General features: G+C 47.3%; 1 protein-coding gene across 1 annotated transcript in view; it reads left to right on the top strand.

The window, feature by feature from the left end:
- Positions 1–1,909: 1,909 nt before the first annotated feature.
- Positions 1,910–24,714, top strand: part of LOC138350006 (ferredoxin-dependent glutamate synthase 1-like) — a 109,526-nt gene continuing 86,721 nt past the window's right edge. Inside the window, exon 1 of the mRNA XM_069300077.1 lies at positions 1,910–2,160. The gene's annotated coding sequence lies outside the window, so the exon portion shown is untranslated. The remainder of the gene's footprint in view (positions 2,161–24,714) is intronic.

Genomic DNA, 24,714 nt, shown 5'->3' with positions numbered 1-24,714 from the left:
ATCTACGTGAATGTGAACACCTGAGAGATATCAGAAATATGTGTAGAATAATAAACCCCACATTGTTTGAGTTAGGAAAACACTATTTGTCAAATATTGATGCTGTTCTTAAAAGATTTCCCCATTTTGCACCCGCAAGATAACGTAAGCTTTTAAGGGTTGATAGATGTTAATCTTCTTGTTTGAGGAGCTGTTTACTTGAGACAGTTAAGCAAGTCCCAGCTGTGTCTGGGTACAAGTGACAGGATGAACAACCCAGCGGGTTTTCTTCCTATTGGGGAGTGTTGTACATTCTGCTATGGCGGTGTGTCCACTCACAAGATGAGTGGCGCTGCCCAATAAACTCGCCCCTCGGGGCAAAATTTAAAAATTTAAATGGTGCGGGGTTGTGGGAGGCTGGCCTTGAGTGGGTTGGGTTAAGGGTGAGGGTTGGGTAGCGTTGAGTGCTTACCTAATAGTGTCTACGGGGCGTAAGGTCTAGCTCTACATGCCCCGCCTACTATAGCCCTGTTGTATCCGTTGCATTATAACTTAACAACTTTGGTATTCAAATTCTTTGTGGAATCTGGCCTTATACGTGTGGATGGAGGTGGCTTACACAACTACTTCTTTCAGTGCATTCTTCTTGATGCCTACCCGTACAGGGCACGGGTATTAACATAAATTTCTTCGGCTCATTTGCGTTTCTAGCTTTCACCTGTGTCCTCTTGTTCTACGTTCTGTCAATTTGAAGAGGCTATCCTTTTCAGCCTTATCTGTTCCATTCATTATTATCTATTCCATTCATTATCCTGTATGTTAAAGATCATATTCCCTCTGTTTCCTTCTATCCTCTTGGGGTTGAGATTTAGCTTCACTAGCCTATTCTTGTAGCTTAGCCGTCTCAGTTCTAACCAATCTTTTTGCAAACCTTTGTACAGTTTAAAGTTTGGTTTTATGCTTCACAAGATGCAGATTCCATGCTAGTGATGCATGTTCCAATATTGGTTTAACTAATGTTGTATAGATTTTCTTGAAGGAGTCCTGATTTAGGTTTATAAACGATGTTATCCTGTTTATGTGTGCAGCTGGTGTTAGTGATGGAACTATCTCCACTTCCAAATCTTTCTTTCCGAGTCCTGTAGCTTCCTTTCCGTTATGATGTAGAGGCTGATCTGATCTCTCTCCCTTTCCCATCGTCATTACCCTACACTTTTTGTGACTGAATTCCAGCAACCAGCTGTTCTGACCACTCCTAGAGTTTGTCAAGGTCCTCCTGTAACTTCCTGCAGTCCTAAGTTGTTTATATTTATCAGCTTTGTGCATCATCTGTAAACATTGACATGCACAAGCTCACTCCCTCGGGTAGGTCTTTCACACAAACTAGGAACAGCAGCAGTCCCAGGATCCCAGGACAGATCATTGTGGGACCTCACTTGTTACATTCCTCCAGCTTGAAACGCCCTCTTTGACTGTGGTTCCTTTCCTCCAGGAAAGGAACCTTACACTCCCTTACCCAGTTCAGCATCTTCCCAGTTATCCCAGACTGCCTCTCCATCATATACACCATGCAGTCTCTAATGGGGAACAGTGACAAATGGTTGTGACAATCAATAGGAACATACTGTCTACGCAGACTTCGTTTTCCCCGTCTTATTTTAGTAACGACTGTCATAGAACTCGATGATTCGGATGGGGTGGGCGGGGGGTTGGCAGAGGGAGGGTAGTGGTGCGGGGTTGTGGAAGGCTGGCCTTGAGTGGGTTGATGTAAGGGTGGTGGTTGGATAGCATTTACTGAGGTGGACAGACTTGGGGGGGAAATGGGGGTGTTTGGGATTGAGGGAGGGGTGGCGGGGGGCGGCGTGGAGGGGGAGAGGGGTGCGCGCGCCTCACCGGTAAGAGCAGGGCGGAGGACGAGCCTTCAGCCTTCAGTACACGCGCGAGTGTCATAGAAGAAGTACGTCTCTGCAGCCGCTCCTCTCCCGTGAATGAACTCTTGAACACTACACCCATAATCCTAACCACTGAAATCTGTTTTGATGAGATTTTGTAATCAGTAAAGTAGGTCGCTGTTGAGGAAGGCAAATATTAGCTGCAATATACAAGAGGAAACTGTTAGTGGTGAATAAGGTTGCTTTCGTGGCCGGCTCCACACCAGCAAGACTCGCCAACATCCGCAAGGTACGTTCACTCTCCAAGTTAATAACACATATTGTATAATATTGAATGTTTTACATTAGAATTATAGCGATGATATCCGTGATGGTGATAAGTGTGTGGGGAGTTTCCACTACCTGTGAGCATAGAGCGGCCGCCTCCACACACCGGCCGGCCCCTTTACCAAGGTCGCCTCACCAACACTGTTAGGCCTATTGCAAAGCCCCTATTATATATAATCACACGTTTAATTTGAGCCTATAAATGTATTAAAGGACCGTGACTAGAAAGTGGATACTAGAGTGGCAGTTAAGGCGTAGTTTATGGCAAATTAGTCTTTTTTAAGGATACCTATATATAGTGTACATGAGCGGCATGCTCATGACATGAGCCCGGGACGAAGGTTCCAGAAGCACATAATGGGCTCGGGGCTCGATGCTCGGGGCTCGAGGCTCGGGCAGTGAAGCCAAAGTTGGTTTAGTGAAGGAAGTTTATAGTGAGGTGGGTGTGTGTGTGTGTGGCGGCTCGTGTGGTGTTGACACACCACACGCCGCCGGCCGCCACACCCTTCCCCACACTCTTAACACATTATTAGAAACAAATAGGTAGTTTCTTTCACCCTGATGATCCTGTTCACCTAGCAGAATGTGTGTGTTGGAAAATATATAGAGTAGACATAATAGAGGAAAATAGATTGGTTTAACGACGGGGTCCAAGAGCTAATAGCTCGATTGTGCAGACACATAGTAAATACACTGTGATACACACATTGTCCAAAGTTGGAGGCCAGATGCTTGGGGCTAGCCTCACCAAACTTTGCAGAGAAAATGGTCAGAGGTACAGGACGACCATAGGCTGGTCATAGTTGGCATAATTTAAATACTTCTTAAAAATATGGTCCTGTAACTATCTCCCCATGCAATTTAAATAAAGTCTGAAATGAAATCGCGGGTGTGGTTTCCATAGAGTTTACACTTTTTTATGATTTACTAAAAAAATTAACTGAATTCATTAATGTTAAAAATAGTGAGTAGGGAAGATGGTTATAATGTTGAAGATAATATATACAGTGGAGAAAGCTGTAAGAGTGGGGGGGATGATGATGATGAGAGGAGAGACAGGACAAGAGGTGAAGAGGATGGGAAGAGGGACGTAGAGGTGCAGATAGACCTGGGCAATGCCTGATCCCCCCCCCCCTCCCCTCAGTATAGATATAAATGGAAATGTTTGTATTTGAGGTTGGAGGCGAGACGGAGAAGAGGGGGAAGAGAAGGTAGAAAAATAGCTGAAGGGGAAGGGGTGAGAATATGGGGTGGGGATGATTGGGGCAGTTGGGGGTGAGAAATGATGGGTGAGAGGGGAAACATGGGGGGGGGGGGTATGGAAAGAGACGGACTATCCGGGCATCAGAGTATCCTCCAATAATATATATACTATGAGAGAATGGTTTCTCTAAGACTGGAGGCGTTAGCCTCTTTCAACCTTGCAGGGGAAATAGTCTGTGGTACAGGGCGAACACAGGCTGGTCGGGGTAGGTCTTAGATAAATGTCTTATGAAATATAATTTAGACCATCAGGCGATTTTCTTGAAATTGAGTGAAATGTTTGGTGGAGTTTCCTCCTAGTTTTTAGTGATCGTTACAGTATATTTGCTGAGACCCATACAATTGTTTCAGTGCTTCTTAGTAATACATATTCTGAGGAGGAGGGGGAAGAGACGAAAGGGGGGGGGGGGTGTCAAGGGGAAAATGGGCTGAATACTGATGAGGGAAGAGAGACCCGAGTGCAGCCGGGTACCCATTCTTTATATAAATGTAAATATGAGGTTGGAGTGGAGAGGGAAACAGCAGAGATATGGGGGAAATATAGGAGGGAATGGGGAGGAAGAGGTTGGCGAGGGGGGGAGATGAAGGGGGGAGGGTCATGGGGGACATGGGGTTCAGAGGGGAGGGGAAAGGGTGGAAAGAAAAGTTTCAGCCGAGGTATCAGTGTTATATATATAAATGGAAATGTCTGTGTTTGAGGTTCGAAGGTAAAGGGAGGGGAAAGGGCAGGGAGATGAGAGGGGCAAAGAGGAGGGGACGGTAAAAGGGAGGAGACGAGGAGAGGGGGGGGGACGGGAAGATAGGGGTGGGGGTGTACACTGGTCGTGACCGGTAGCCGGCCTTGTCCCCCAGCTAGTCTGCAGCGGCGGCCTCACACGGTATTCACTCGAGATGCTGCGTCATCTCCCTCTGTGCTCCTTGAAGTACTTGTTGCGAGTCTATAATGATATCTGGGTGTCGTCCTTGGGCCCTGGTGACTGGCTCGAGGAAGATATTCTTCCCAGTAGGATACCTGGTCCTCGAGGGTCTTCCCCCAAAGGATTTTCGTACCATTGTCCTGACCAGTATTTGCAAATTCTTTGAGCGTATGATTAATATGCATCTGGTCTCGCGTGGTTCCTGGAATATCATGCAGGAATATCATGTTTTTGCAAGGGTTGCACCACGACGGATGTTTTTGTGGATTTGATCTACATTCGTGCTGCTTTTGAGAATTCCTCCATTGTGGTAGTTATTTTTTGATATGGAGAAAGTTCATGCACCACCTGAAGATACACTATTTTAACCCATCTGCTTTTATGTGGCCTTGATGGTAATCTCCCGCTTTTCGTGCAAGGCTTCCTTCCTCTCGTCGCTCGTTTCAAGTGAGGGTTGGTGCTGCTGTCTTGACCTCTTGTCAACAAGTATGACGGTGTCCCCCAAGGTAGTGTTCTCAACACTACTCTACTTCAGGTTGCCCTGAATGGCCTCCCTCCCGTTTCCCCTGGCATTTTCTCAGCCCTTTATGTTGATCTTTGCTATCTGGATGACGGCTCCATCTTGCCTCCAATGTCAGCTCCAACTCATGGATAGTTTCGTCTTGGGCCACCAATCATGGCTTGAAGTCCTGCACATCCAAGACTTGTGCTGTGACTTACTAAGAGGCATGTCGTCCCTCGTCCACATTGTCACATGGTAATTACCTTCTGTTAGTCTTAGAGTTGATCTTTGACGCCTGTTTGTCTTGGTCACCACATGTAGCTCAGCTCAGAGTTCACTGCTCTAAAGCCCTTACTTTACTTCTGGTCTTGCCCCATACTTCCTGGAGAGGCTAATAGCCACACATTCCTCTATTTGCACTTCTCTCTTGTTCTCATTAAACTCAATTATGGCCGTCTTGCCTATTCCTTGTCCATAATCTGGATCCTTCGTCTTGATGCTCCGCACCATGGTGGGTTGAGCCTCAGCTCTGGTACCTTTAGTTCATCCCTCGTCCACAGCTTGCATGTTGCAGCCGGCGTCCTGTCTTGACAGGAGCGTCGTTGTCGTTACTTCACTACCTCGTGGGCTCCCTTCACCATCCCTGCTCGTGCTGCTCTTTGGCCATTGCTCCTCCAGAGATCCCTGCTCCCTCTTCTTGCCTTCCTTTTCCTGCTAGGGTGGCGCGTTTGCAAGATTTTCTCTAGGCAACGTCTCCTCGTGCTGTTTCTCCCTTGCTCCCACTTGTGAAATTGTGCAGGACCCCATGTGAGGACTTGTACTCCCCCATACTGTCTTGAAAAGTCATTTCCTTGAACATTTTTCATCTCAGACCTCTTTGCTCAGACCTCAGACCTGGGGGCCTCGTAGCCTGGTGGATAGCGCGCAGGACTCTTAATTCTGTGGCGCGGGTTCGATTCCCGCACGAGGCAGAAACAAATGGGCAAAGTTTCTTTCACCCTAAATGCCCCTGTTACCTAGCAGTAAATAGGTACCTGGGAGTTAGTCAGCTGTCACGGGCTGCTTCCTGGGGGTGGAGGCCTGGTCGAGGACCGGGCCGCGGGGACACTAGAAAAAGCCCCGAAATCATCTCAAGATAACCTCAAGAAGGCCTCTTTGCTCAGACCTCTTTCCTCACTGCTGAGTCTAAGTCTGCTGACTGTGTTGGCTATTCCTTTGTTTTCCCCAATTGGACTTGTATGTGCTGCCTGCACACCCCCCCCCCCCCCCGTCTCCGGAGACTAGCATCTTCACTGCAGAATTGTATGCTATTTTTGTATTCTCTCGTCCACTGGTTTCTCTACATTACCGTTCTTTTGTCACTGTGGTTGGTTCTTGCAGTGGCCTCATGGCTCTGGATTTTCTTTAACCCTTTGCCTCACATGGTAGTCGAAATCCAATACAGGCTGGTAATTATCTCTGGCATATAAGACAGTCGCATTTTGCTGGGTTCCCAGCATATTAGTTCTTTAGAGTGAACTTGCAGACCCCCCCCCCCTGATAAGGAGGCCATTCTTGCTTGCACCATTTCTCTGAAAGAGATTATCTATTCGGATTTCTTCTTAGTCATTCATGCTGCAATCAGTGACCGTTGGCAGGGTCGTTGGGGGTGGCACTACAAGTAACTGCTGCTCTTAGAAGTGACCTCTCTCCTTGACCTTCCTCCACCACCCCAGGCACCCCAAGGCTCCTGACAGCTGAGTGGACAGTGCTCGGGGTTCGTAGACCTAAGGCTTCGGGTTCCATCCTAGGTGGAGGCAGAAACAAATGGGGCTGTTTCTTTCACCCTGATGCCCCTGTTCACCTAACAGTAAATAGGTGCCTGGGAGTTAGTTGTTACGGGCTGCTTCCTGGGAGTGTGTAACAAAAAGGAGGCCTGGTCGAGGACAGGGCCGCGGTAACGCTTAGCCCTGAAATCATGATAACCCTAATATGTGGTAGGAGATACCTTTGGCCAGGTTGTCAATCAGTCGTCCCCGCCTGACTGACGGTAAGTGGAACATCATCCTGGTCCCCCTTTGTCCGCGGTGCGTTGTCCCACTTGGTCACGCATCGCCTTGTCCATTGCTCCGATTTTCGAAATGCTAGCGTCTTGCTTTCCTGTTATCCCCTAGAGTCATTACTCTTATTGGAATTCTTGGTGAATAGGATACCTTTGCTATCATTTGCTATCATTTGCTTCGTGTCTTGTTCTTATTGAGTGACATTTTGTGCCTTTCAGTTATCTTGCGACATAGCTTGCGCTACACAGCCTTCCTGGCTTGGTGCCGCCTTTAATAATTACTTCAGGCGCATTGTGATTCTGTAGACCCAAACTTTAAATTGACTTGAGTCGTAATTTAAGGGTTAGTGGGGCTGACAAAGTTCTTAAGTACAACATGGCTCCTCTGACAGGGGGGAAGTGAATAAAAGCTCGGTAATATATAATCCTTACTGATGTAATGTAATGACGGGGGACGGGATTATTGCCCTGTCAAGAGGACAAGGTAATCTGGTCCTGTAATCTCGTCGGTCAGTCACATTATGGGTGCCCAACCTGTCCTCTCCACTTGTCACAACTGCATTAAACTACCACAACCTAACAAAAAACTGGACAAGCCACCAATTTTGCCAACTGCTATTATTTATATAGTACATCATATTTTGGCCGTTGGGTATTAATATATGGAAATGCGATGCAGTGTTCTAGAGGACAGGTTGCCTTGTGGCTCAACACGGACACAATTATATCCCAGCCTGTCATTATGTGTAGTGCCAGCCCCACCAGTCCCCTCTCACATGAAATTACTTGGGGGGGGGGAGGGTTCAAACCGTCCAGTTATTTATTACGTCGCATTTTTAACGGAATCGACCAGTCGGCTAAAAAATGTAACATATTAGTAAAAATTCAAGCAGCGCAATATTGAAGTTGTCTATACGTCTGGCTCAATGGGTTAGGTTGGTTAGTTTTGGATTCATACGATCCTGGCTAGGCAGTACGCAGTGGCAGATTAAGAGAACGGGCTGCGGGGTTACCCTAAAGTCGTCATTAATATTGGGGCAACCCCACACACATTACAGCATAAACGTTGAGGCTCCAGGTACTGAAGGTCAAGGTGCGCATGAGCCCACGCAGAGAGGCACTAGTGAAGGCGACTACACTAGTGAGGACGGGTGTGAGAGGCACCCAGCACTGACGAGGCTAAGCTGGAGTGTCAAGATGATGGCTTGACATGCTACTACGCTTACAGTTAAAGGGTAGATAGAGATCTAATTAAAAACGAAGAGGCAAAGGATGGCGGAAGAGAGGATGGTATGGGATAGATAAGAAATCAACCCGTTCTCGTAATAGCACGTCGCATTTTGACGTATACTTTACCTAAGGCCAAACACTGTCGTACTTGAAAACGATAGCGGCTCACCAAATGGACGTACTGTCCCATTTTCTCTTTGGGGTTTTCTGATACGTTAGGATAAGAGCACTTTAGCAGGACGTTTCTTGACGTTGGGAAACCTTACGAGGACGGGCTGGAGGTACGAGTTGTCTGTTAGCAGATTGAGAAGTCTGACATGCGCTGACCACAATGACGACCCCCCCCCCCCCCACACATGAATGGATTTCTGCTAACTTGCTCCACTATAGGATAGCCTTGGCTTTGGATTCTATTTTGGAAATTGAACTCCACGGAGAATGATGAGCTTGGATATTCTTGAACTTGTGCTTGTTGAGCTGTTAGGGTCAAGTTGAGGGATATTCTGTACTCAAGATTTTAAGCGTTGACTCGAGAAAAGGATAATCATACGTAGTTCAGTTTTCTGCAGGTATGGGGTGTGCACGTTTGGCCGAGAAATTACCACTCTCACACAACACTCATTGTGAATTTATGCATGCAAATCATAGCAGAGTAAAGCTTGTATTATATGAGCCATTATGGTTAAGGGCCAGTATCCTAGTACGCTTAGGACAGGAGGGGTAGAGAATCTGCTGTTCCTGGTGGACATGTTCTCAAATCCAAAGTTAATCAGTGTCGAACACCGTGGGATAGGCTACAACCCCCCTCCCCTCAACCTACCCACTGCACAGTGGATCGCCATCACCATCTTTAGTGTGTTCCTACAAGTTGTATTTTAAGCACTAAAACGAATTCTGTCTGATGTTAAACTTAATAGTGAAATATCGTAAATTGGAATTTCGTTTTTAAAGTTTACAAAATACTGACAGGATTCATAAAGCATTTATATCTATCTATCCTCATATATGCTATCACGTATCATGTCTTCAGCCACGTTGTTGTGACGCATCGTCTGCCTCGCTTCCTTTTTCTGGGAAAATAACTGGTTTCTGTGAAAGGCTTGTCAGCGGCCAATAAACTGTGGCCTGTTGTTCACTGTAACTCTTTCTTAAATTATCTAGATGACATTTACATCTTGTAACACAACTAGGGAACCTTTTTGAAAACTCCTATGCAAATTAAACACAGATGGCTATAATTACATTACATTCTCCTACGTACTCCTATACCCTCTAAATACATGTACTCGCCTAGTTGTGCCTGCGGGGGTTGAGCTTTGGCTCTTTGGTCCCGATTCTTAACTGTCAACCAACTGGTGTACAGATTCCCGAGCCTACTGGGCTCTTCATACCTACATTTGAAACAGTGTATGGAGTCCGCCTCCACCACCACACTGATGATTGATTGATGAAGATTAAGCCACCCGAGAGCTGGCTTAATGCATTCTTAATGAACTGCCTAATGCATTCAATATGTTAACTGCTCCGACACTGAAGAAAGTACTTTCTAACGTCCCAGTGGCTCATCTGGGTATTAGGTTCCCATCTGTGTCCCTTTGTTCGCGTACCACCCGTGCTAAACACTTTATTTTTTTGTTTTTATTAATTTGTTATTTAATTATTTATATGTACAAGAGTTCTTATATTCTTGTACAGCCACTACTAGCACGAATAGCATTTCCGGCAAGTCCTTAATTCTGATTTACACACACACACACACACACACACACACACACACACACATACACATACACACACACACACACACATATATATATATATATATATATATATATATATATATATATATATATATATATATATATATATATATATATAATCAACACTGGTGGGACGCGAACAAGGGGACACAGGTGGAAACTGAGTAGCCACAGAGACGTTAGAAGGAACTTTTTCAGTGTCAGAGTAGTTAATGGATGGAATGCATTAGGCAGTGATGTGGTGGAGGCTGACTCCATACACAGTTTTAAATGTAGATATGATAGAGCCCAGTAGGCTCAGGAATCTGTACACCAGTTGATTGACAGTTGAGAGGCGGGACCAAAGAGCCGAAGCTCAACCCCCGCAAGCACAAATAGGTGAGTACAAATAGGTGAGTACACACACACACACACACACACACACACACACACATCCCCAGGAAGCAGCTGTCTAACTCCCAGGTACATATTTACTAGTACGTGAGCAGGGGCATCAGGGTGAAAGAAACTCTGCCCATTTGTTTCCACCTTCGCCGGGAATCGAGCCCGGACCCTTAGGACTACGATCATCAAGCTCTGTCCACTGAGCCGCCAAGCCCCGATCTTTATCTAACCTATCAATCTTCCACGGTAGGCACAGGCCTACCTTGAGTTACAAGACATTTTACATATTAATTAATCACTTAAAATGTCATATGCAAATATCCAACTTGTCCTCGGGGAGGAAATCCACTCACGGGAATGGATTGAGAACGACTACATAATTAGTGTTATTATCTACTCTCCAGGGTTGCGTGTAAGGTTACAAGGTCACGTTAGGGTAAGGTTTGGCAGGGTTAGGTGTCATTACATTTGGTTACCTTAATACGGTTCATTATTGACAGTGTGAAATATGCAATTAGAGAACTTTCAGTGTACCGGAGAATTCCATTTACAACCATATTCTTGAAAGAAAACATTTTCAGGGCATACTTTGTATATTTTAAAGCAACGCTTTATAATACAATAAAGTTATAAATTGAGAATGATCTGTTTAGGACAAAATAATCACTTGCCAGTCTACATGTAGATTATTACTGGAACCGTAATATGCTTTCAGACCAACACAATTATCTACATAACTATCCAGGCGGTTTGAGGAGGAAGAGGAGGGGGGGGGGGGCTTCTCACGGTAATGGATTTGGTCTGAGAACGGACTCAGATATCATGAGTAGTTCAACATAATGCAGAACGTTTATATATTCCAACTAACGATAAATTTAACCTACTGCTAATTTTGCTTAGAACTTACTCCCATTTGCATACGCACGATACTAGAGGTGTTCACGACCTGTCACCTCAATAACATAAAGTAATCATTAACTTTCTAGTTTGCAAATTGACATAGGCGATTTAATTTCCCGTTACGGCTATTATAGTCCACAACAGGTACAGCATGGAGAACCACTGATAAGACACCACAGTAGAGACTCGCTGCACGTGGGACAATACTCCACGGGCTGCTGAGGCTCTGAACAAACTAGGTCCAGGATTCATTAAGCATTTGCATGTCTATAGAAACCTGTATATCGCGCTCCTCGATCATGGCGGAGTTGTCTTATTATTAAACTCTTTACGAGCTCTGAAACTTCCCAACCCAAGATTATTATTGCTATAGACAACCACGTAGCAATTTGAAGCTCAAAAAATAATTTAGTAAATGTAAACCAAGGCGCCATAATTTGTGAGAGATATACAGGTTTCGAAAGTGGACACGTAAATGATTGATACTTGGGCCCCAACGTCTGGGGAATTCTTAACATATCTATTTTTAAGCATGGCAATCAACATTGGTTACGAAACGACAGGTCTGTGTCGTTAAAATGTGATCCCAGTTACAAGAGGATAAAAAAGATAATAATGTTAGCCTAGATACTACAAATTACATGGAACAACATTGTGGAAGTCTTGCAAGAAGCGTCCGAACAAGAGTCTTGCTCACTGTATCTTGACTGCCAGAACCTTCTTGACCCACTCAAACAAGGGTCTTACACAAGCTTAAGGAGTAGGCAATATAAACGAAAGGGGATACCTGTCCAACAAGAGGAAGAGTGTGATAGTGAAGGGCAAAGATAGAAATGTAGTAGAGTACAAACGGTATACCGCAGGAAGGAAAATAATTTCTCGTGTGCAGATGATACAAAATCAATAAAACTCAAGAGGCGAGTCACAGGCTACTTCAGCGGAATTCAGATTTCGATGTAAATAAATGCCAAACTGAGATTGCCAAACTGAGAATGCCAAACTGAGATTGTGGATGGACAGGGTGGGTGGGAATGAAAAGACCTCGGCCACACAAGCAGGATGAAACCAGCAGCGTATGTGAAACTTGAACATTCCCGTGATCTTCAGGAACATGAACAAGTAAGGCATTGATAGTTGTCTTCAGAGGTCAACCCGTCGACCTAATAGCACGTAGTATTTTGACGTATACTCCGCCTAAGGCCAAAAATTGTCGTACTAGAAAATGGTAGCGGCTCGCGAAATTGACATACACTCCAGTTTTCCGTTTTGGGTCGTCTGGGAGGTTTGAATAAGGCCACTTATTACGACACTTTGTTGACGTTGGGAGAGTTTAGGAGGACGGACTGCAGAGGTGACCCAGGGTTTAATTCCATACACTGCTTCAAAGATATCCAGATATATCAAGCTATTGTAATGTCATTGTGAGAGCATTCTTGTCGCTGTACACTGCTATGCTATTACCGGGATATATAAACCCAGTGTCCTCGTTGAACAAAACAGTAGGTTTAACAGGTTGACACTTTACTGGTTTGAAAAGATCGAGCGTCGGTTAACACTTGAATGTTAATTACATTAGCATGATTTGTGTTAACGCTGCTTGAAGCGTTCCGTAGCCAGGTTCAGGGAGTGCTGCAACAGCTACAAGAAGGTTGAGGCACTAGGCTAAATCTTTGAGAGCGTGCAGGATGGCGCGGGTGGACACACACAGTATGGAGGGACGCCAGGAGAGGCACGCGTGAGAATGGTGAACTCTCCACCGGAGTTATCTTGAGGTTATCTTATGATTTCGGGGCTTTAGTGTCCCCGCGGCCCGGTCCTTGACCAGGCCTCCACCCCCAGGAAGCAGCCCGTGACAGCTGACTAACTCCCAGGTACCTATTTACTGCTAGGTAACAGGGGCATAGGGTGAAAGAAACTCTGCCCATTGTCTGATATAATGAAAGGTGTTTTGCAGGCGTCCTACTGTAGGAGTTAGCCAGTTATTACATTTTAATTACCATGTAATAGTCACATGCTTGAGCTATTAAAATCACCGGAGATTGCTCCAAATAGCAGTTATGTTCCAGAAAAGGGTGGCAGTTGGCAGAACATGTTATCCAAAAGTGCCAGAGTTTTGCTTGCACGCGCAGTTGCTCGCCCATAATACTGGGATTTACCAGTAACGGCCGCTCAGTAACTTAATACTTATAAACCCAATGGAACCCTCGGTTAATAATGTAAACCCATCCACCAATAATGACAGTACTTGCAACAACCATGGCTGCAACGTGCGGTAATGGACCCCTTGCCTCACCCCCCCCCCCTCAAAAGTTCGTTTTCTACAACTTATGGTCATTCTAAAAAAAAAACTTGGGTAGGTTAGATAAGGTTGTAAAGTTAATGTTTATATAATCAATCGTAGCCTAATAAGCGCACTGTTAGGCTTCATTCACTACTCTACTGATGTATTAGACCTAACAGTTTAGGTACAGCTGTTGCCTCTGTTGCCTTCTTGTTCTCTACACTTGTAATAGTACAAGATGGCCAGGGACCATTACCCAGGGGGAGAGAGACCAGGGGTATTTCCCCATGGGGGGAGAGGTGGTGACTGGGGGGGCCATCCACCAGGGTGGGGGGGGGGGTCCTGTGCTTGGGGACACCGCCTCTCTGGGATAACATAAGACAAACGTTCTGGGGATTTCATGGCTTTATTTGCCTTGAATGTGATAAATCTTAAAAGTGTTTTTTGAAAAGTTAATCATTCGGCCAAATAGGGCCAAGGTGTATGATGATAAACTAGGGGTGGAGGGAGGGAGGGAAGGTAGGAAAGTGTGAGGGAGAGGAATATAAGGGGAGATGATTGAGGAAAGTGTGTGTGGAGGAAGATGGACGAGGAAACAGAGGCAGGATAACCATTTGTAATATTTTAGTATAGAATGTTTCGGTCAAATATGTTGACATGTACTCAAGTTGTTCAAATATTTTTTGAACATCTTTATTAAATTATATAGAGCACAGTTGTCATATATACATTATTTTAGAAAGGAAACGCAACTTAACACACAGTTGATACCATTCTCAGAAAACGCAAGTGTTATGAACCATTAACTCCAAATGTTACTTTATCCTGACTGTCAAAAACTATAATATTTTCATGCCTGCCTATCCTCACACTGTAACCTCGTGCCTGCCTGCCTATCCTCACACTGTAACCTCGTGCCTGCCTGCCTATCCTCGCACTGTAACCTGGTGCCTGCCTGCCTATCCTCGCACTGTAACCTGGTGCCTGCCTGCCTATCCTCGCACTGTAACCTGGTGCCTGCCTGCCTATCCTCACACTGTAACCTGGTGCCTGCCTGCCTATCCTCACACTGTAACCTCGTGCCTGCCTGCCTATCCTCGCACTGTAACCTGGTGCCTGCCTGCCTATCCTCGCACTGTAACCTGGTGCCTGCCTGCCTATCCTCACACTGTAACCTGGTGCCTGCCTGCCTATCCTCACACTGTAACCTGGTGCCTGCCTGCCTATCCTCACACTGTAACCTGGTGCCTGCCTGCCTATCCTCACACTGTAACCTCGTGCCTGCCTGCCTATCCTCACACTGTAACCTCGTGCCTGCCTGCCTATCCTCACACTGTAACCTGGTGCCTGCCTGCCTGCCTATCCTCACACTGTAACCTGGTGCCTGCCTGCCTATCCTCACACTGTAACCTGGTGCCTGCCTGCCTATCCTCACACTGTAACCTGGTGCCTGCCTGCCTATCCTCACACTGTAACCTGGTGCCTGCCTGCCTATCCTCACACTGTAACCTGGTGCCTGCCTGCCTATCCTCACACTGTAACCTGGTGCCTGCCTGCCTATCCTCACACTGTAACCTGGTGCCTGCCTGCCTATCCTCACACTGTAACCTGGTGCCTGCCTGCCTATCCTCGCACTGTAACCTGGTGCCTGCCTGCCTATCCTCGCACTGTAACCTGGTGCCTGCCTGCCTATCCTCGCACTGTAACCTGGTGCCTGCCTGCCTATCCTCGCACTGTAACCTGGTGCCTGCCTGCCTATCCTCGCACTGTAACCTGGTGCCTGCCTGCCTATCCTCGCACTGTAACCTGGTGCCTGCCTGCCTATCCTCGCACTGTAACCTGGTGCCTGCCTGCCTATCCTCGCACTGTAACCTGGTGCCTGCCTGCCTATCCTCGCACTGTAACCTGGTGCCTGCCTGCCTATCCTCGCACTGTAACCTGGTGCCTGCCTGCCTATCCTCGCACTGTAACCTGGTGCCTGCCTGCCTATCCTCGCACTGTAACCTGGTGCCTGCCTGCCTATCCTCGCACTGTAACCTGGTGCCTGCCTGCCTATCCTCGCACTGTAACCTGGTGCCTGCCTGCCTATCCTCGCACTGTAACCTGGTGCCTGCCTGCCTATCCTCGCACTGTAACCTGGTGCCTGCCTGCCTATCCTCGCACTGTAACCTGGTGCCTGCCTGCCTATCCTCGCACTGTAACCTGGTGCCTGCCTGCCTATCCTCGCACTGTAACCTGGTGCCTGCCTGCCTATCCTCGCACTGTAACCTGGTGCCTGCCTGCCTATCCTCGCACTGTAACCTGGTGCCTGCCTGCCTATCCTCGCACTGTAACCTGGTGCCTGCCTGCCTATCCTCGCACTGTAACCTGGTGCCTGCCTGCCTATCCTCGCACTGTAACCTGGTGCCTGCCTGCCTATCCTCGCACTGTAACCTGGTGCCTGCCTGCCTATCCTCGCACTGTAACCTGGTGCCTGCCTGCCTATCCTCGCACTGTAACCTGGTGCCTGCCTGCCTATCCTCGCACTGTAACCTGGTGCCTGCCTGCCTATCCTCGCACTGTAACCTGGTGCCTGCCTGCCTATCCTCGCACTGTAACCTGGTGCCTGCCTGCCTATCCTCGCACTGTAACCTGGTGCCTGCCTGCCTATCCTCGCACTGTAACCTGGTGCCTGCCTGCCTATCCTCGCACTGTAACCTGGTGCCTGCCTGCCTATCCTCGCACTGTAACCTGGTGCCTGCCTGCCTATCCTCGCACTGTAACCTGGTGCCTGCCTGCCTATCCTCGCACTGTAACCTGGTGCCTGCCTGCCTATCCTCGCACTGTAACCTGGTGCCTGCCTGCCTATCCTCGCACTGTAACCTGGTGCCTGCCTGCCTATCCTCGCACTGTAACCTGGTGCCTGCCTGCCTATCCTCGCACTGTAACCTGGTGCCTGCCTGCCTATCCTCGCACTGTAACCTGGTGCCTGCCTGCCTATCCTCGCACTGTAACCTGGTGCCTGCCTGCCTATCCTCGCACTGTAACCTGGTGCCTGCCTGCCTATCCTCGCACTGTAACCTGGTGCCTGCCTGCCTATCCTCGCACTGTAACCTGGTGCCTGCCTGCCTATCCTCGCACTGTAACCTGGTGCCTGCCTGCCTATCCTCGCACTGTAACCTGGTGCCTGCCTGCCTATCCTCGCACTGTAACCTCGTGCCTGCCTGCCTATCCTCCCACTGTAACCTCGTGCCTGCCTGCCTATCCTCCCACAAAAAAATGTAATCAGAAAGTGGCATAATTATTGCATTCTTAATTTTTCTGCAGTATTAGAAGCCTGACATTTATATATACACTGGCTACCTGGCCCCCAACAGAGTGAAATATAATAATAATAATTATTATTATTGTTATTATTATTGTAAGTTTTACATCATTAAATTCGGAGAGCCTATAAACGCGCTCTAAAGAAGAGAAAAGAAAAAGTGTTTTAAAAGAAACGCTACAACCCGGAACCATGAACCTGTTCCAAGCCCAATGATGCACGTTTTGTTCCAGTTAATTGCAACACATGTCGGCCTTTCAGAGTTGTCTAACTCGTCCTGAACGTGCAGCACCGAGTCTTCTGTCGACACAGACATAGTGGTATGGTCTCCATAGCCAGCCACAGGATGTGTCATAGCTTCATGAAGGGGGTGGAACAATTAAGTTAGCGTGTGCCTAGTACAGAGGTAATTGAAAGATAAGATAGAATCATAAAAGGGAACATCCCTGGCGTGCAGACCGTTCAGTTGAAAAATGCTTACTCAAAACCCCAAACATAAACGCTGCTCCGACACCATAAAATAATATTTCTGTTAAATTCAACATTTCGCTTGCATGAGAAGATAACATTTGCAGTAAAACCGACGGGTTGTTCCCGAGATTACCCTTAACATTACCTACCACCTTCTCGGCTTGAATGTTGAAAATCGCCACTTTCAGGGCTTGTGGCAATACCCGGCAAGTGCTGCTCTACTGTGGTGGGTGTAAAATACCCGGCAAGACTTGGCTCACTCCTCGACATTGGCGGCCGGCGGGCTGCGTGTCGTGGCCGGTTATAACCGGCTCATCATATCTGTTGCCGGGTCAGTAGGGACGTTCTTGTGCCCCATCTATCACCAAAACATTCACTCTTGGAGTCATCGGTGTGTGGGGCGTTGGAAGGGGGAAGGGTAGGGAACTATCATGAGAAAACACCAAGCCATCGCGACTATTATTTGGGATGGAACGGGAGGGAGGAATAGTGCCAAACCACTCGGATGGTTGGGGGATTGAACGCCGACCTGCATGACGCGAGAAACTCGCTGTACCGTCCAGCCCAAGTGATCTGGAGGGACATGGCAAATGCAGCGCTTCGGCAGCGAGTGAATATTTGCCTCGTAGGCTATTGCTGTCAGTATGTTGGCAGCTGTTGGTGAACGTTATAGGCTAGAGATTAAGCAAAAAAAAAAAAAAAAAAAAAAGCCTCAAATAATTCTGGCGAAACTGGTATTGCCATGTTGGTGTATTCATGGACATACACATACTAGCCGCAAAAAGACCTGATTTACATCTGTTTGGAGGTTTGCCGTGTCCGCTATGCTGTCTACTCTCAAAGATCCTAGTGACATCTGCAAAGGAGGATACAATACTATAGATTGTGTCCTTGTCTATGTCCGATATGAGGATGAGAAAAAGTACTGGAGCAAGCACAGTACCCTGAGGCACTGAGCTCTTCACGGTTGATGGTTCGGATTTTATTTTGTTGACTATTACACATTGGGTTCTGTTAGCCAGGAAATTGTAGATCCATCTACCTATTTTTCCGGTAATACTTTTGAACGCATTTTGTGTGCAATGACACCATGGTCACATTTGTCGAAGGCTTTTGTGGAATCTGTGTAAATTACATTAGCATTTTGCTTGTCTTCCATGGCATCTAATGCCATGTCATAGTGGTCCAGCAACTGTGACAGGCAAGAGCGCCCTGTTCTGAAACCATGTTGTCCGGGGTTATGGAGATGCTGTGATTCCATGTATTTTGTGATCTTACTTCTTAGCACTCTCTCAAAGATTTGTACGATGTGTGATGTTAGTGCTATCGGTCTGTAATTTTTTGCCTCTGCCTAATTTCCTCCTCTATGAAGTGGTGCTATCTCTGCTGTTTTTAGTATGTCAGAGATAACGCCAGTATCTAGGCTTTGTCTCTAAAGAATGTGAAGGGCCTGTGATTATGGTTTTATACAATTCTTGATGAATATGGAGTTCCAAGAGTCGGGGCCTGGTGCAGAGTGCATAGACATACTTTCTATGGCTACTTCAAAATCCAGTGAGGATAGGGTGACATCTGATATATGTTGATGTTGGTATCATATCCATGAAAAATTAATTTGGGTTATCAATCTCCAGTGTGTTTAGTGGCTCGCTGAAAACTGAGTCGTATTGATTTCTCGGTATTTAGCTCATTTCTTTGTTGTCATCGGTGAAAGTCAAATCTCCCTTGCGCAGGGGCCCGATGGTAGAAGTAGTTTTTGATCTTGATTTTGCATAGAGAGAAATCTGAAATATTTTTTCTATTTCATTGATCGCCTGTTACTCTTTTTGCCTCTCCTGGATTTTATATGATTCTTTTAGCTTTTACATGCTGATGATCCTTGTAGCATTTACCTGGTTGATACCTGGTTGATACCTGGTTGATACCTGGTTGATACCTGGTTGATGGGTTCTGGGAGTTCTTCTACTCCCCAAGCCCGGCCCGAGGCCAGGCTTGACTTGTGAGAGTTTGGTCCACCAGGCTGTTGCTTGGAGCGGCCCGCAGGCCCACATACCCACCACAGCCCGGTTGGTCCGGCACTCCTTGGAGGAATAAATCTAGTTTCCTCTTGAAAATCACTATGTGATTTACCACTATGTGACCGGCAAGCACGCCCACGCCCACTCTATCAGCAGGCATAGCCTTACAATCTCACTATCTGATATATACGCATTGACCTCCTCCTTCACTCTTATATAATGTAGGTGGGTGAGAGGTGACCCCACCTCTTGCGTGCCAAGTAATACCCCACCGCGGGAACCCTCAACTCCTCCCTTAACACCACTTAACCTCGTGTACACCACTTGGATACATGACAACGTGACTGGGACTACGACCTCTCTCATCTCCTGTCTGATACTGGAAGATAACACACACACAACATCCCTCGTGATCGGGTTGATAAAAGCACAACCTACTCTCACTCCACAGATCCTGGGCATGAGTTGCAATGTGCTACAATGGGAATATATAAACCCACTGCCATTGTGTATACAATATGGAGTAGCGTGGATAATTCCCCCATGCACTCCACAACCCTTCATGTTGGACTTCAAGGGAGCCGGTCGGCCGAGCGGACAGCACGCGGGACTTGTGATCCTGTGGTCTTGGGTTCGATCCCAGGCGCCGGCGAGAAACAATGGGCAGAGTTTCTTTCACCCTATGCCCCTGTTACCTAGCAGTAAAATAGGTACCTGGGTGTTAGTCAGCTGTCACGGGCTGCTTCCTGGGGGTGGAGGCCTGGTCGAGGACCGGGCCGCGGGGACACTAAAAAAGCCCCGAAATCATCTCAAGATAACCTCAAGATGACACAATTATGTTCCCAGTTTTAAAGTGTGCCTTAGTGTTCATTCTTAAGAGTTTTGTGAAGCGTCGTACAGTAGTTTGGCGATAACTTATCTTTTATAGATGATAATGCATTTCAGAAGCAAAGTTGCCTACTCACTATGAACTTAAATAAGGACTATGTTTAGGTTCAAATATAGCGGGAGATGATTTTAGATCCAAGGCGTCTGGTAAACTACAGGGCAGTAGATCTTCACACAAGATAGTTGTGATCTGTAAAAGAAATGGTGAATATAGCGTAGAGTTGCGGACGATGAGTCGCAACACTTGATAATTTACGGGCTACTCATGCCTGTGCCACCTCATGCCTGTGCCACCTCATGCAAGTGCCACCTCATGCAAGTGCCACTTCATGCAAGTGCCACTTCATTCCTGTGCCACCTCATGCAAGTGCCACTTCATGCCTGTGCTACCTCATGCAAGTGCCACCTCATGCCTGTGCCACCTCATGCCTGTGCCACCTCATGCCCGTGCCACCTCATGCAAGTGCCACCTCTTTGTGGCATAATATCTATCAGTAATCAATCAATTGACTTCACACAGTTACAGCCCCTCTCCTGTGCCAGGTAAGTCCACTACGGGCTCACCATAGCCCGTGCTACTTGAAACTTTTTGTTCCCAGTTGCTGAATCTTAAACAACAACAACAATGGACATCATAATGGTCCAGGACGGACGGAAACTTGCTAGTTTGTTGTTTGTGATGTGTGGTTTGTATATGCTAGCGTACAGTTGTTGGTTATGGTAAACTACTTCACGCCATCATGAGTATTATATTAGGATGTATAAACCGAGGTTGATGTCGCAGTGTACGTAATTGTTGTATGTCGGTCAAGTACATGATGGTGGTGCCTGGTAGAGCTGTCACGTCCGTGGACGATACTGTTACGTGACCAAGTATAACCAATGGAAGGATGTCTGTGACGTAACTCACAGGGCGAGAGGCCCTGTGACTGGGCTGGTGTATGTCACGTGTGTGATGACCAGGAGTGACCAGGAGTGAGGCTGCTCGTACCCTTCGTCCACCCTTCCTCTCTCTCCACCACCATGCATGGAACTGAACCAAATTTTGATCTTCGGCGATCTGGCAAACTGGAGTTACCACAGGATACACTTCTAAGCGGCTACGCAAGTACTTACGAACCTATACATCTTTCCTCAGTCTTTGACGGGTTTGAGCTTCTAAGCACAAGGAGGCTGTTCATAACAATAACACCAGTTTATTGAGAAGTTTCATGCTTGTAAACTGTTTAATAAATGTAACCGAAGCCGTCAAAGATTGGGAAAAGATGTACACGTTCGTAAGTACTTGCGTAACTGCTTCGTGAATCTGGCCCCTGGTTATAGTAAGATTGTGGTGCAAGACTGTGTGGGGGTGTATGTGGGTGTGGGGGTGTGTGGGGGTGTATGTGGGTGTGGGGGTGGGTGTGGGGGTGTATGTGGGTGTGGGGGTGGGTGTGGGGGTGTGTGTGGGTGTGGGGGTGTGTGTGGGTGTGGGGGTGTATGTGGGTGTGGGGGTGTATGTGGGTGTGGGGGTGTATGTGGGTGTGGGGGTGTATGTGGGTGTGGGGGTGTATGTGGGTGTGGGGGTGTATGTGGGTGTGGGGGTGTATGTGGGTGTGGTGTGGGGGTGTATGTGGGTGTGGTGTGGGGGTGGGTGGGTGTGTGTGTGTGTGTGTGTGTGTGTGTGTGTGTGTGTGTGTGTGTGTGTGTGTGTGTGTGTGTGTGTGTGTGTGTGTGTGTGTGTGTGTGTGTGTTACGCCATGTGACAAGGGGTTACTGCTCGGTGTCACGTGTCAACGACCCGTTGCTTGTAATGGGTGGATATCGGCAGCAAGTAGTTATCCATTACCTGGAGGAAGGAGGGAATTATCAGGGGAAAGCGCCGAGCCATTACGACTATATAGCACTGGGAAGGGATCAGGATAAGGATTAAGGATGGGACGGGGGGGGGGGAAGAAATGGTGCCCAACCACTTGGACGGTCGGGGATTGAGCGCCGACCTGCATGAAGCGACACCGTCGCTCTACCGTCCAGCCCAAGTGGTTGGGTCATTACCTGGAGGAGCGACTTGGATAATATGCAGTGTTATGCGTTCTCTTCATCCGTCATGGGAGAGCGGAGCCGAGTGGTTGTCGTCGGTGTTGTGGTAGGTGGAAGCCCAACCGTTTCTGCTGCTCAACCATTGTTCTAACAATAGAAAATGTTGAGACTGTAGCTTAGCGCCGATCGCTTGAGTCTGCGGCAGGCGCGCACATTGTTTGGAGCTGCGGTGCGCGCACTGGGCGGCCACGCCTCTTCAATCTAACCCGTTCTTTCATCTAGTCGCATTTTTCCCGAATTCGACCAATATGTTAAAAATGCTACGTATCCCGGTCAAGTGAAAGCACCGTAAAACTGACGTTTTCCATGTGGGGTTGCTTGGGTTCGTACGTTTCCGATTAGGCAAAACAGATGCATTTTTGACCAAACCACACACTAGAAGGTGAAGGGACGACGACGTTTCGGTCCGTCCTGGACCATTCTAAAGTCGATTGTCGACTTGAGGACCATTCACAATCGACTTGAGAATGGTCCAGGACGGATCGAAACGTCGTCGTCCCTTCACCTTGTAGTGTGTGGTCTGGTCAACATACTTTAGCCACGTTATTGTGACTCATCGCCTGCAGTTGCATTTTTACACGGTGGCCAAACTAGAACACGGGGCAAGAGGGTAAAGCAACTCTGGAGTGGTTGATTAGGAGCCCTAGAGGTCAGTGACACAATGCTGCGGGTGATAAGTGGCTATCTGGAGGTTTGGTCAACATGTCTCTCATACACACATACACACACATGTGACCGACATATTGGTAGCAGCGACGACTCCCACAGACTAATGCCGCAGTAAACCCACGTCGCCACTCCGGCATGTCGCAAAATACCAACGGCTTCACACATGCCGTCAAGTACTAGTGCTACATCTGCCCCTCTCACTACTCCTCCTCCTCACATCTTTCTCTCTCACTCCTCTTCACATCTTTCCCTTACTCCTCTTCACCTAACAGTGTGTGTAGCGCCAGGCCAAGGATGGCCCGCTCTTCAATACTCCCCGGTCTTCGTGTATACTTGGATAAATTCAAATTACTACGGGCTCACCATAGCCCGTGCTACTTGGAACTCTTTGTTGCAGGTAGCGAATCTTCCCTGGCTGGTAATGGCTCTCAGAGATTCTACTCACTCACCATGTACTTGCTTGGCGTTAATGTGACACAACACACACCAATATCAATACACATCTTGCGGTCCTCTGCATTAAAACTTTCTCGTATACACAATCTGAGGAATGTTTAAATTTTGTATAGTTCACAACCCGTTGGTGCAGTAAAACCAAGATTTATTTTGAGATATTTATTAACATATTACAATGCTTATTTAGTAAATTGAACATTAACCCAATATTATAGTTGGGTTAATGTGCAGTGTTCCAACACTGAGAACTGCCAACACTTCCACAAGAGGTGTGAGCTGGGTGAGTATTGCTGGAGCTTGGCTGCTTGATCCACTCCATAATTCAGGGAGGTATTAGCAAGAGCAGCAATGGTGTCTGCCAACGGTGAAGTAGAGAGTACCGGTGTAAAGAGTACCCAGTATTGTTGGTGCTACTAAGACGTTCTCGGGTACTTACGTGGGGTTAAGTACATCTTGGTTAAGATTAAAGGTATGAGAGTGATTGCAATTGTCTAGATTAGGTAGCCATTATACGATAGCCCGCCGCCGCCTCGATTAATTAGCCCTATGTTGTATTTATGTGCATCGGCAGTACAATTTTTCTGATTGAATTAGATAAATTCGTCAAGAGTAGTTAACAGATGGAATTATGCAGTGATGTGGTGGAGGCTGACTCCATACACAGTTTCAATTATAGTTATGATAGTACAGTAGGCTCAAGAATCTGTACACCAGTTGATTGACAGTTGAGAGGCGGGACGAGAGAGCCAGAGCTCGACCCCCGCAAGCAGAACTAGGCGAGTACACACCTGGTGTCCGTCGTGGAGGGTACACACTAGCCTGTACCCGAGTACGGCCCGTCACCACCACCGGGGATCACGGGGGGGTACACACTAGCCTGTACCCGAGTACGGCCCGTCACCACCACCGGGGATCACGGGGGGGGGGGGGGTAAGACTGGGATAGTAGAGCACAGCACTAAGCCAGTGTGACTACAGGCACAGGATAGGAGCCGGCAATGGTATCCAGACACTAAGACCATAGAGGATCGGACGCGGGCCTTGCAAGAAGCGGGGCCGTGATCCCACCCGACCAGTCCACATCCCTCAATGTTACATTACCGTCCTGTGGCACTGAGTAATATTTAAATAAACTGAACATTTACCGAATAATAGATAAATTGCGATGATCCACTTTAGCAAAGTGATGTTCTTTCTAAAACAAAAACTGAGCAGACTGGCCGTCTGTAACTTGTTTGTTTTGGAAGGTTGCCAAGTTGAGGAGGAGCGTGGTAGTGGGCCAGGCTCCTGTAGTGGGCCAGAGCACTAATCTCTCTAGACTAGGTCAGTTCCGCGCCACAACTTGTCTTCTGAA

The sequence above is a fragment of the Procambarus clarkii genome, chromosome 43, assembly GCF_040958095.1.
Source record: "Procambarus clarkii isolate CNS0578487 chromosome 43, FALCON_Pclarkii_2.0, whole genome shotgun sequence".
Classification (NCBI taxonomy): Eukaryota; Metazoa; Arthropoda; class Malacostraca; order Decapoda; family Cambaridae; genus Procambarus; species Procambarus clarkii.
Note: the sequence above shows the minus strand (reverse complement) of the source record. Positions and strands in the feature narration are given on the sequence as shown.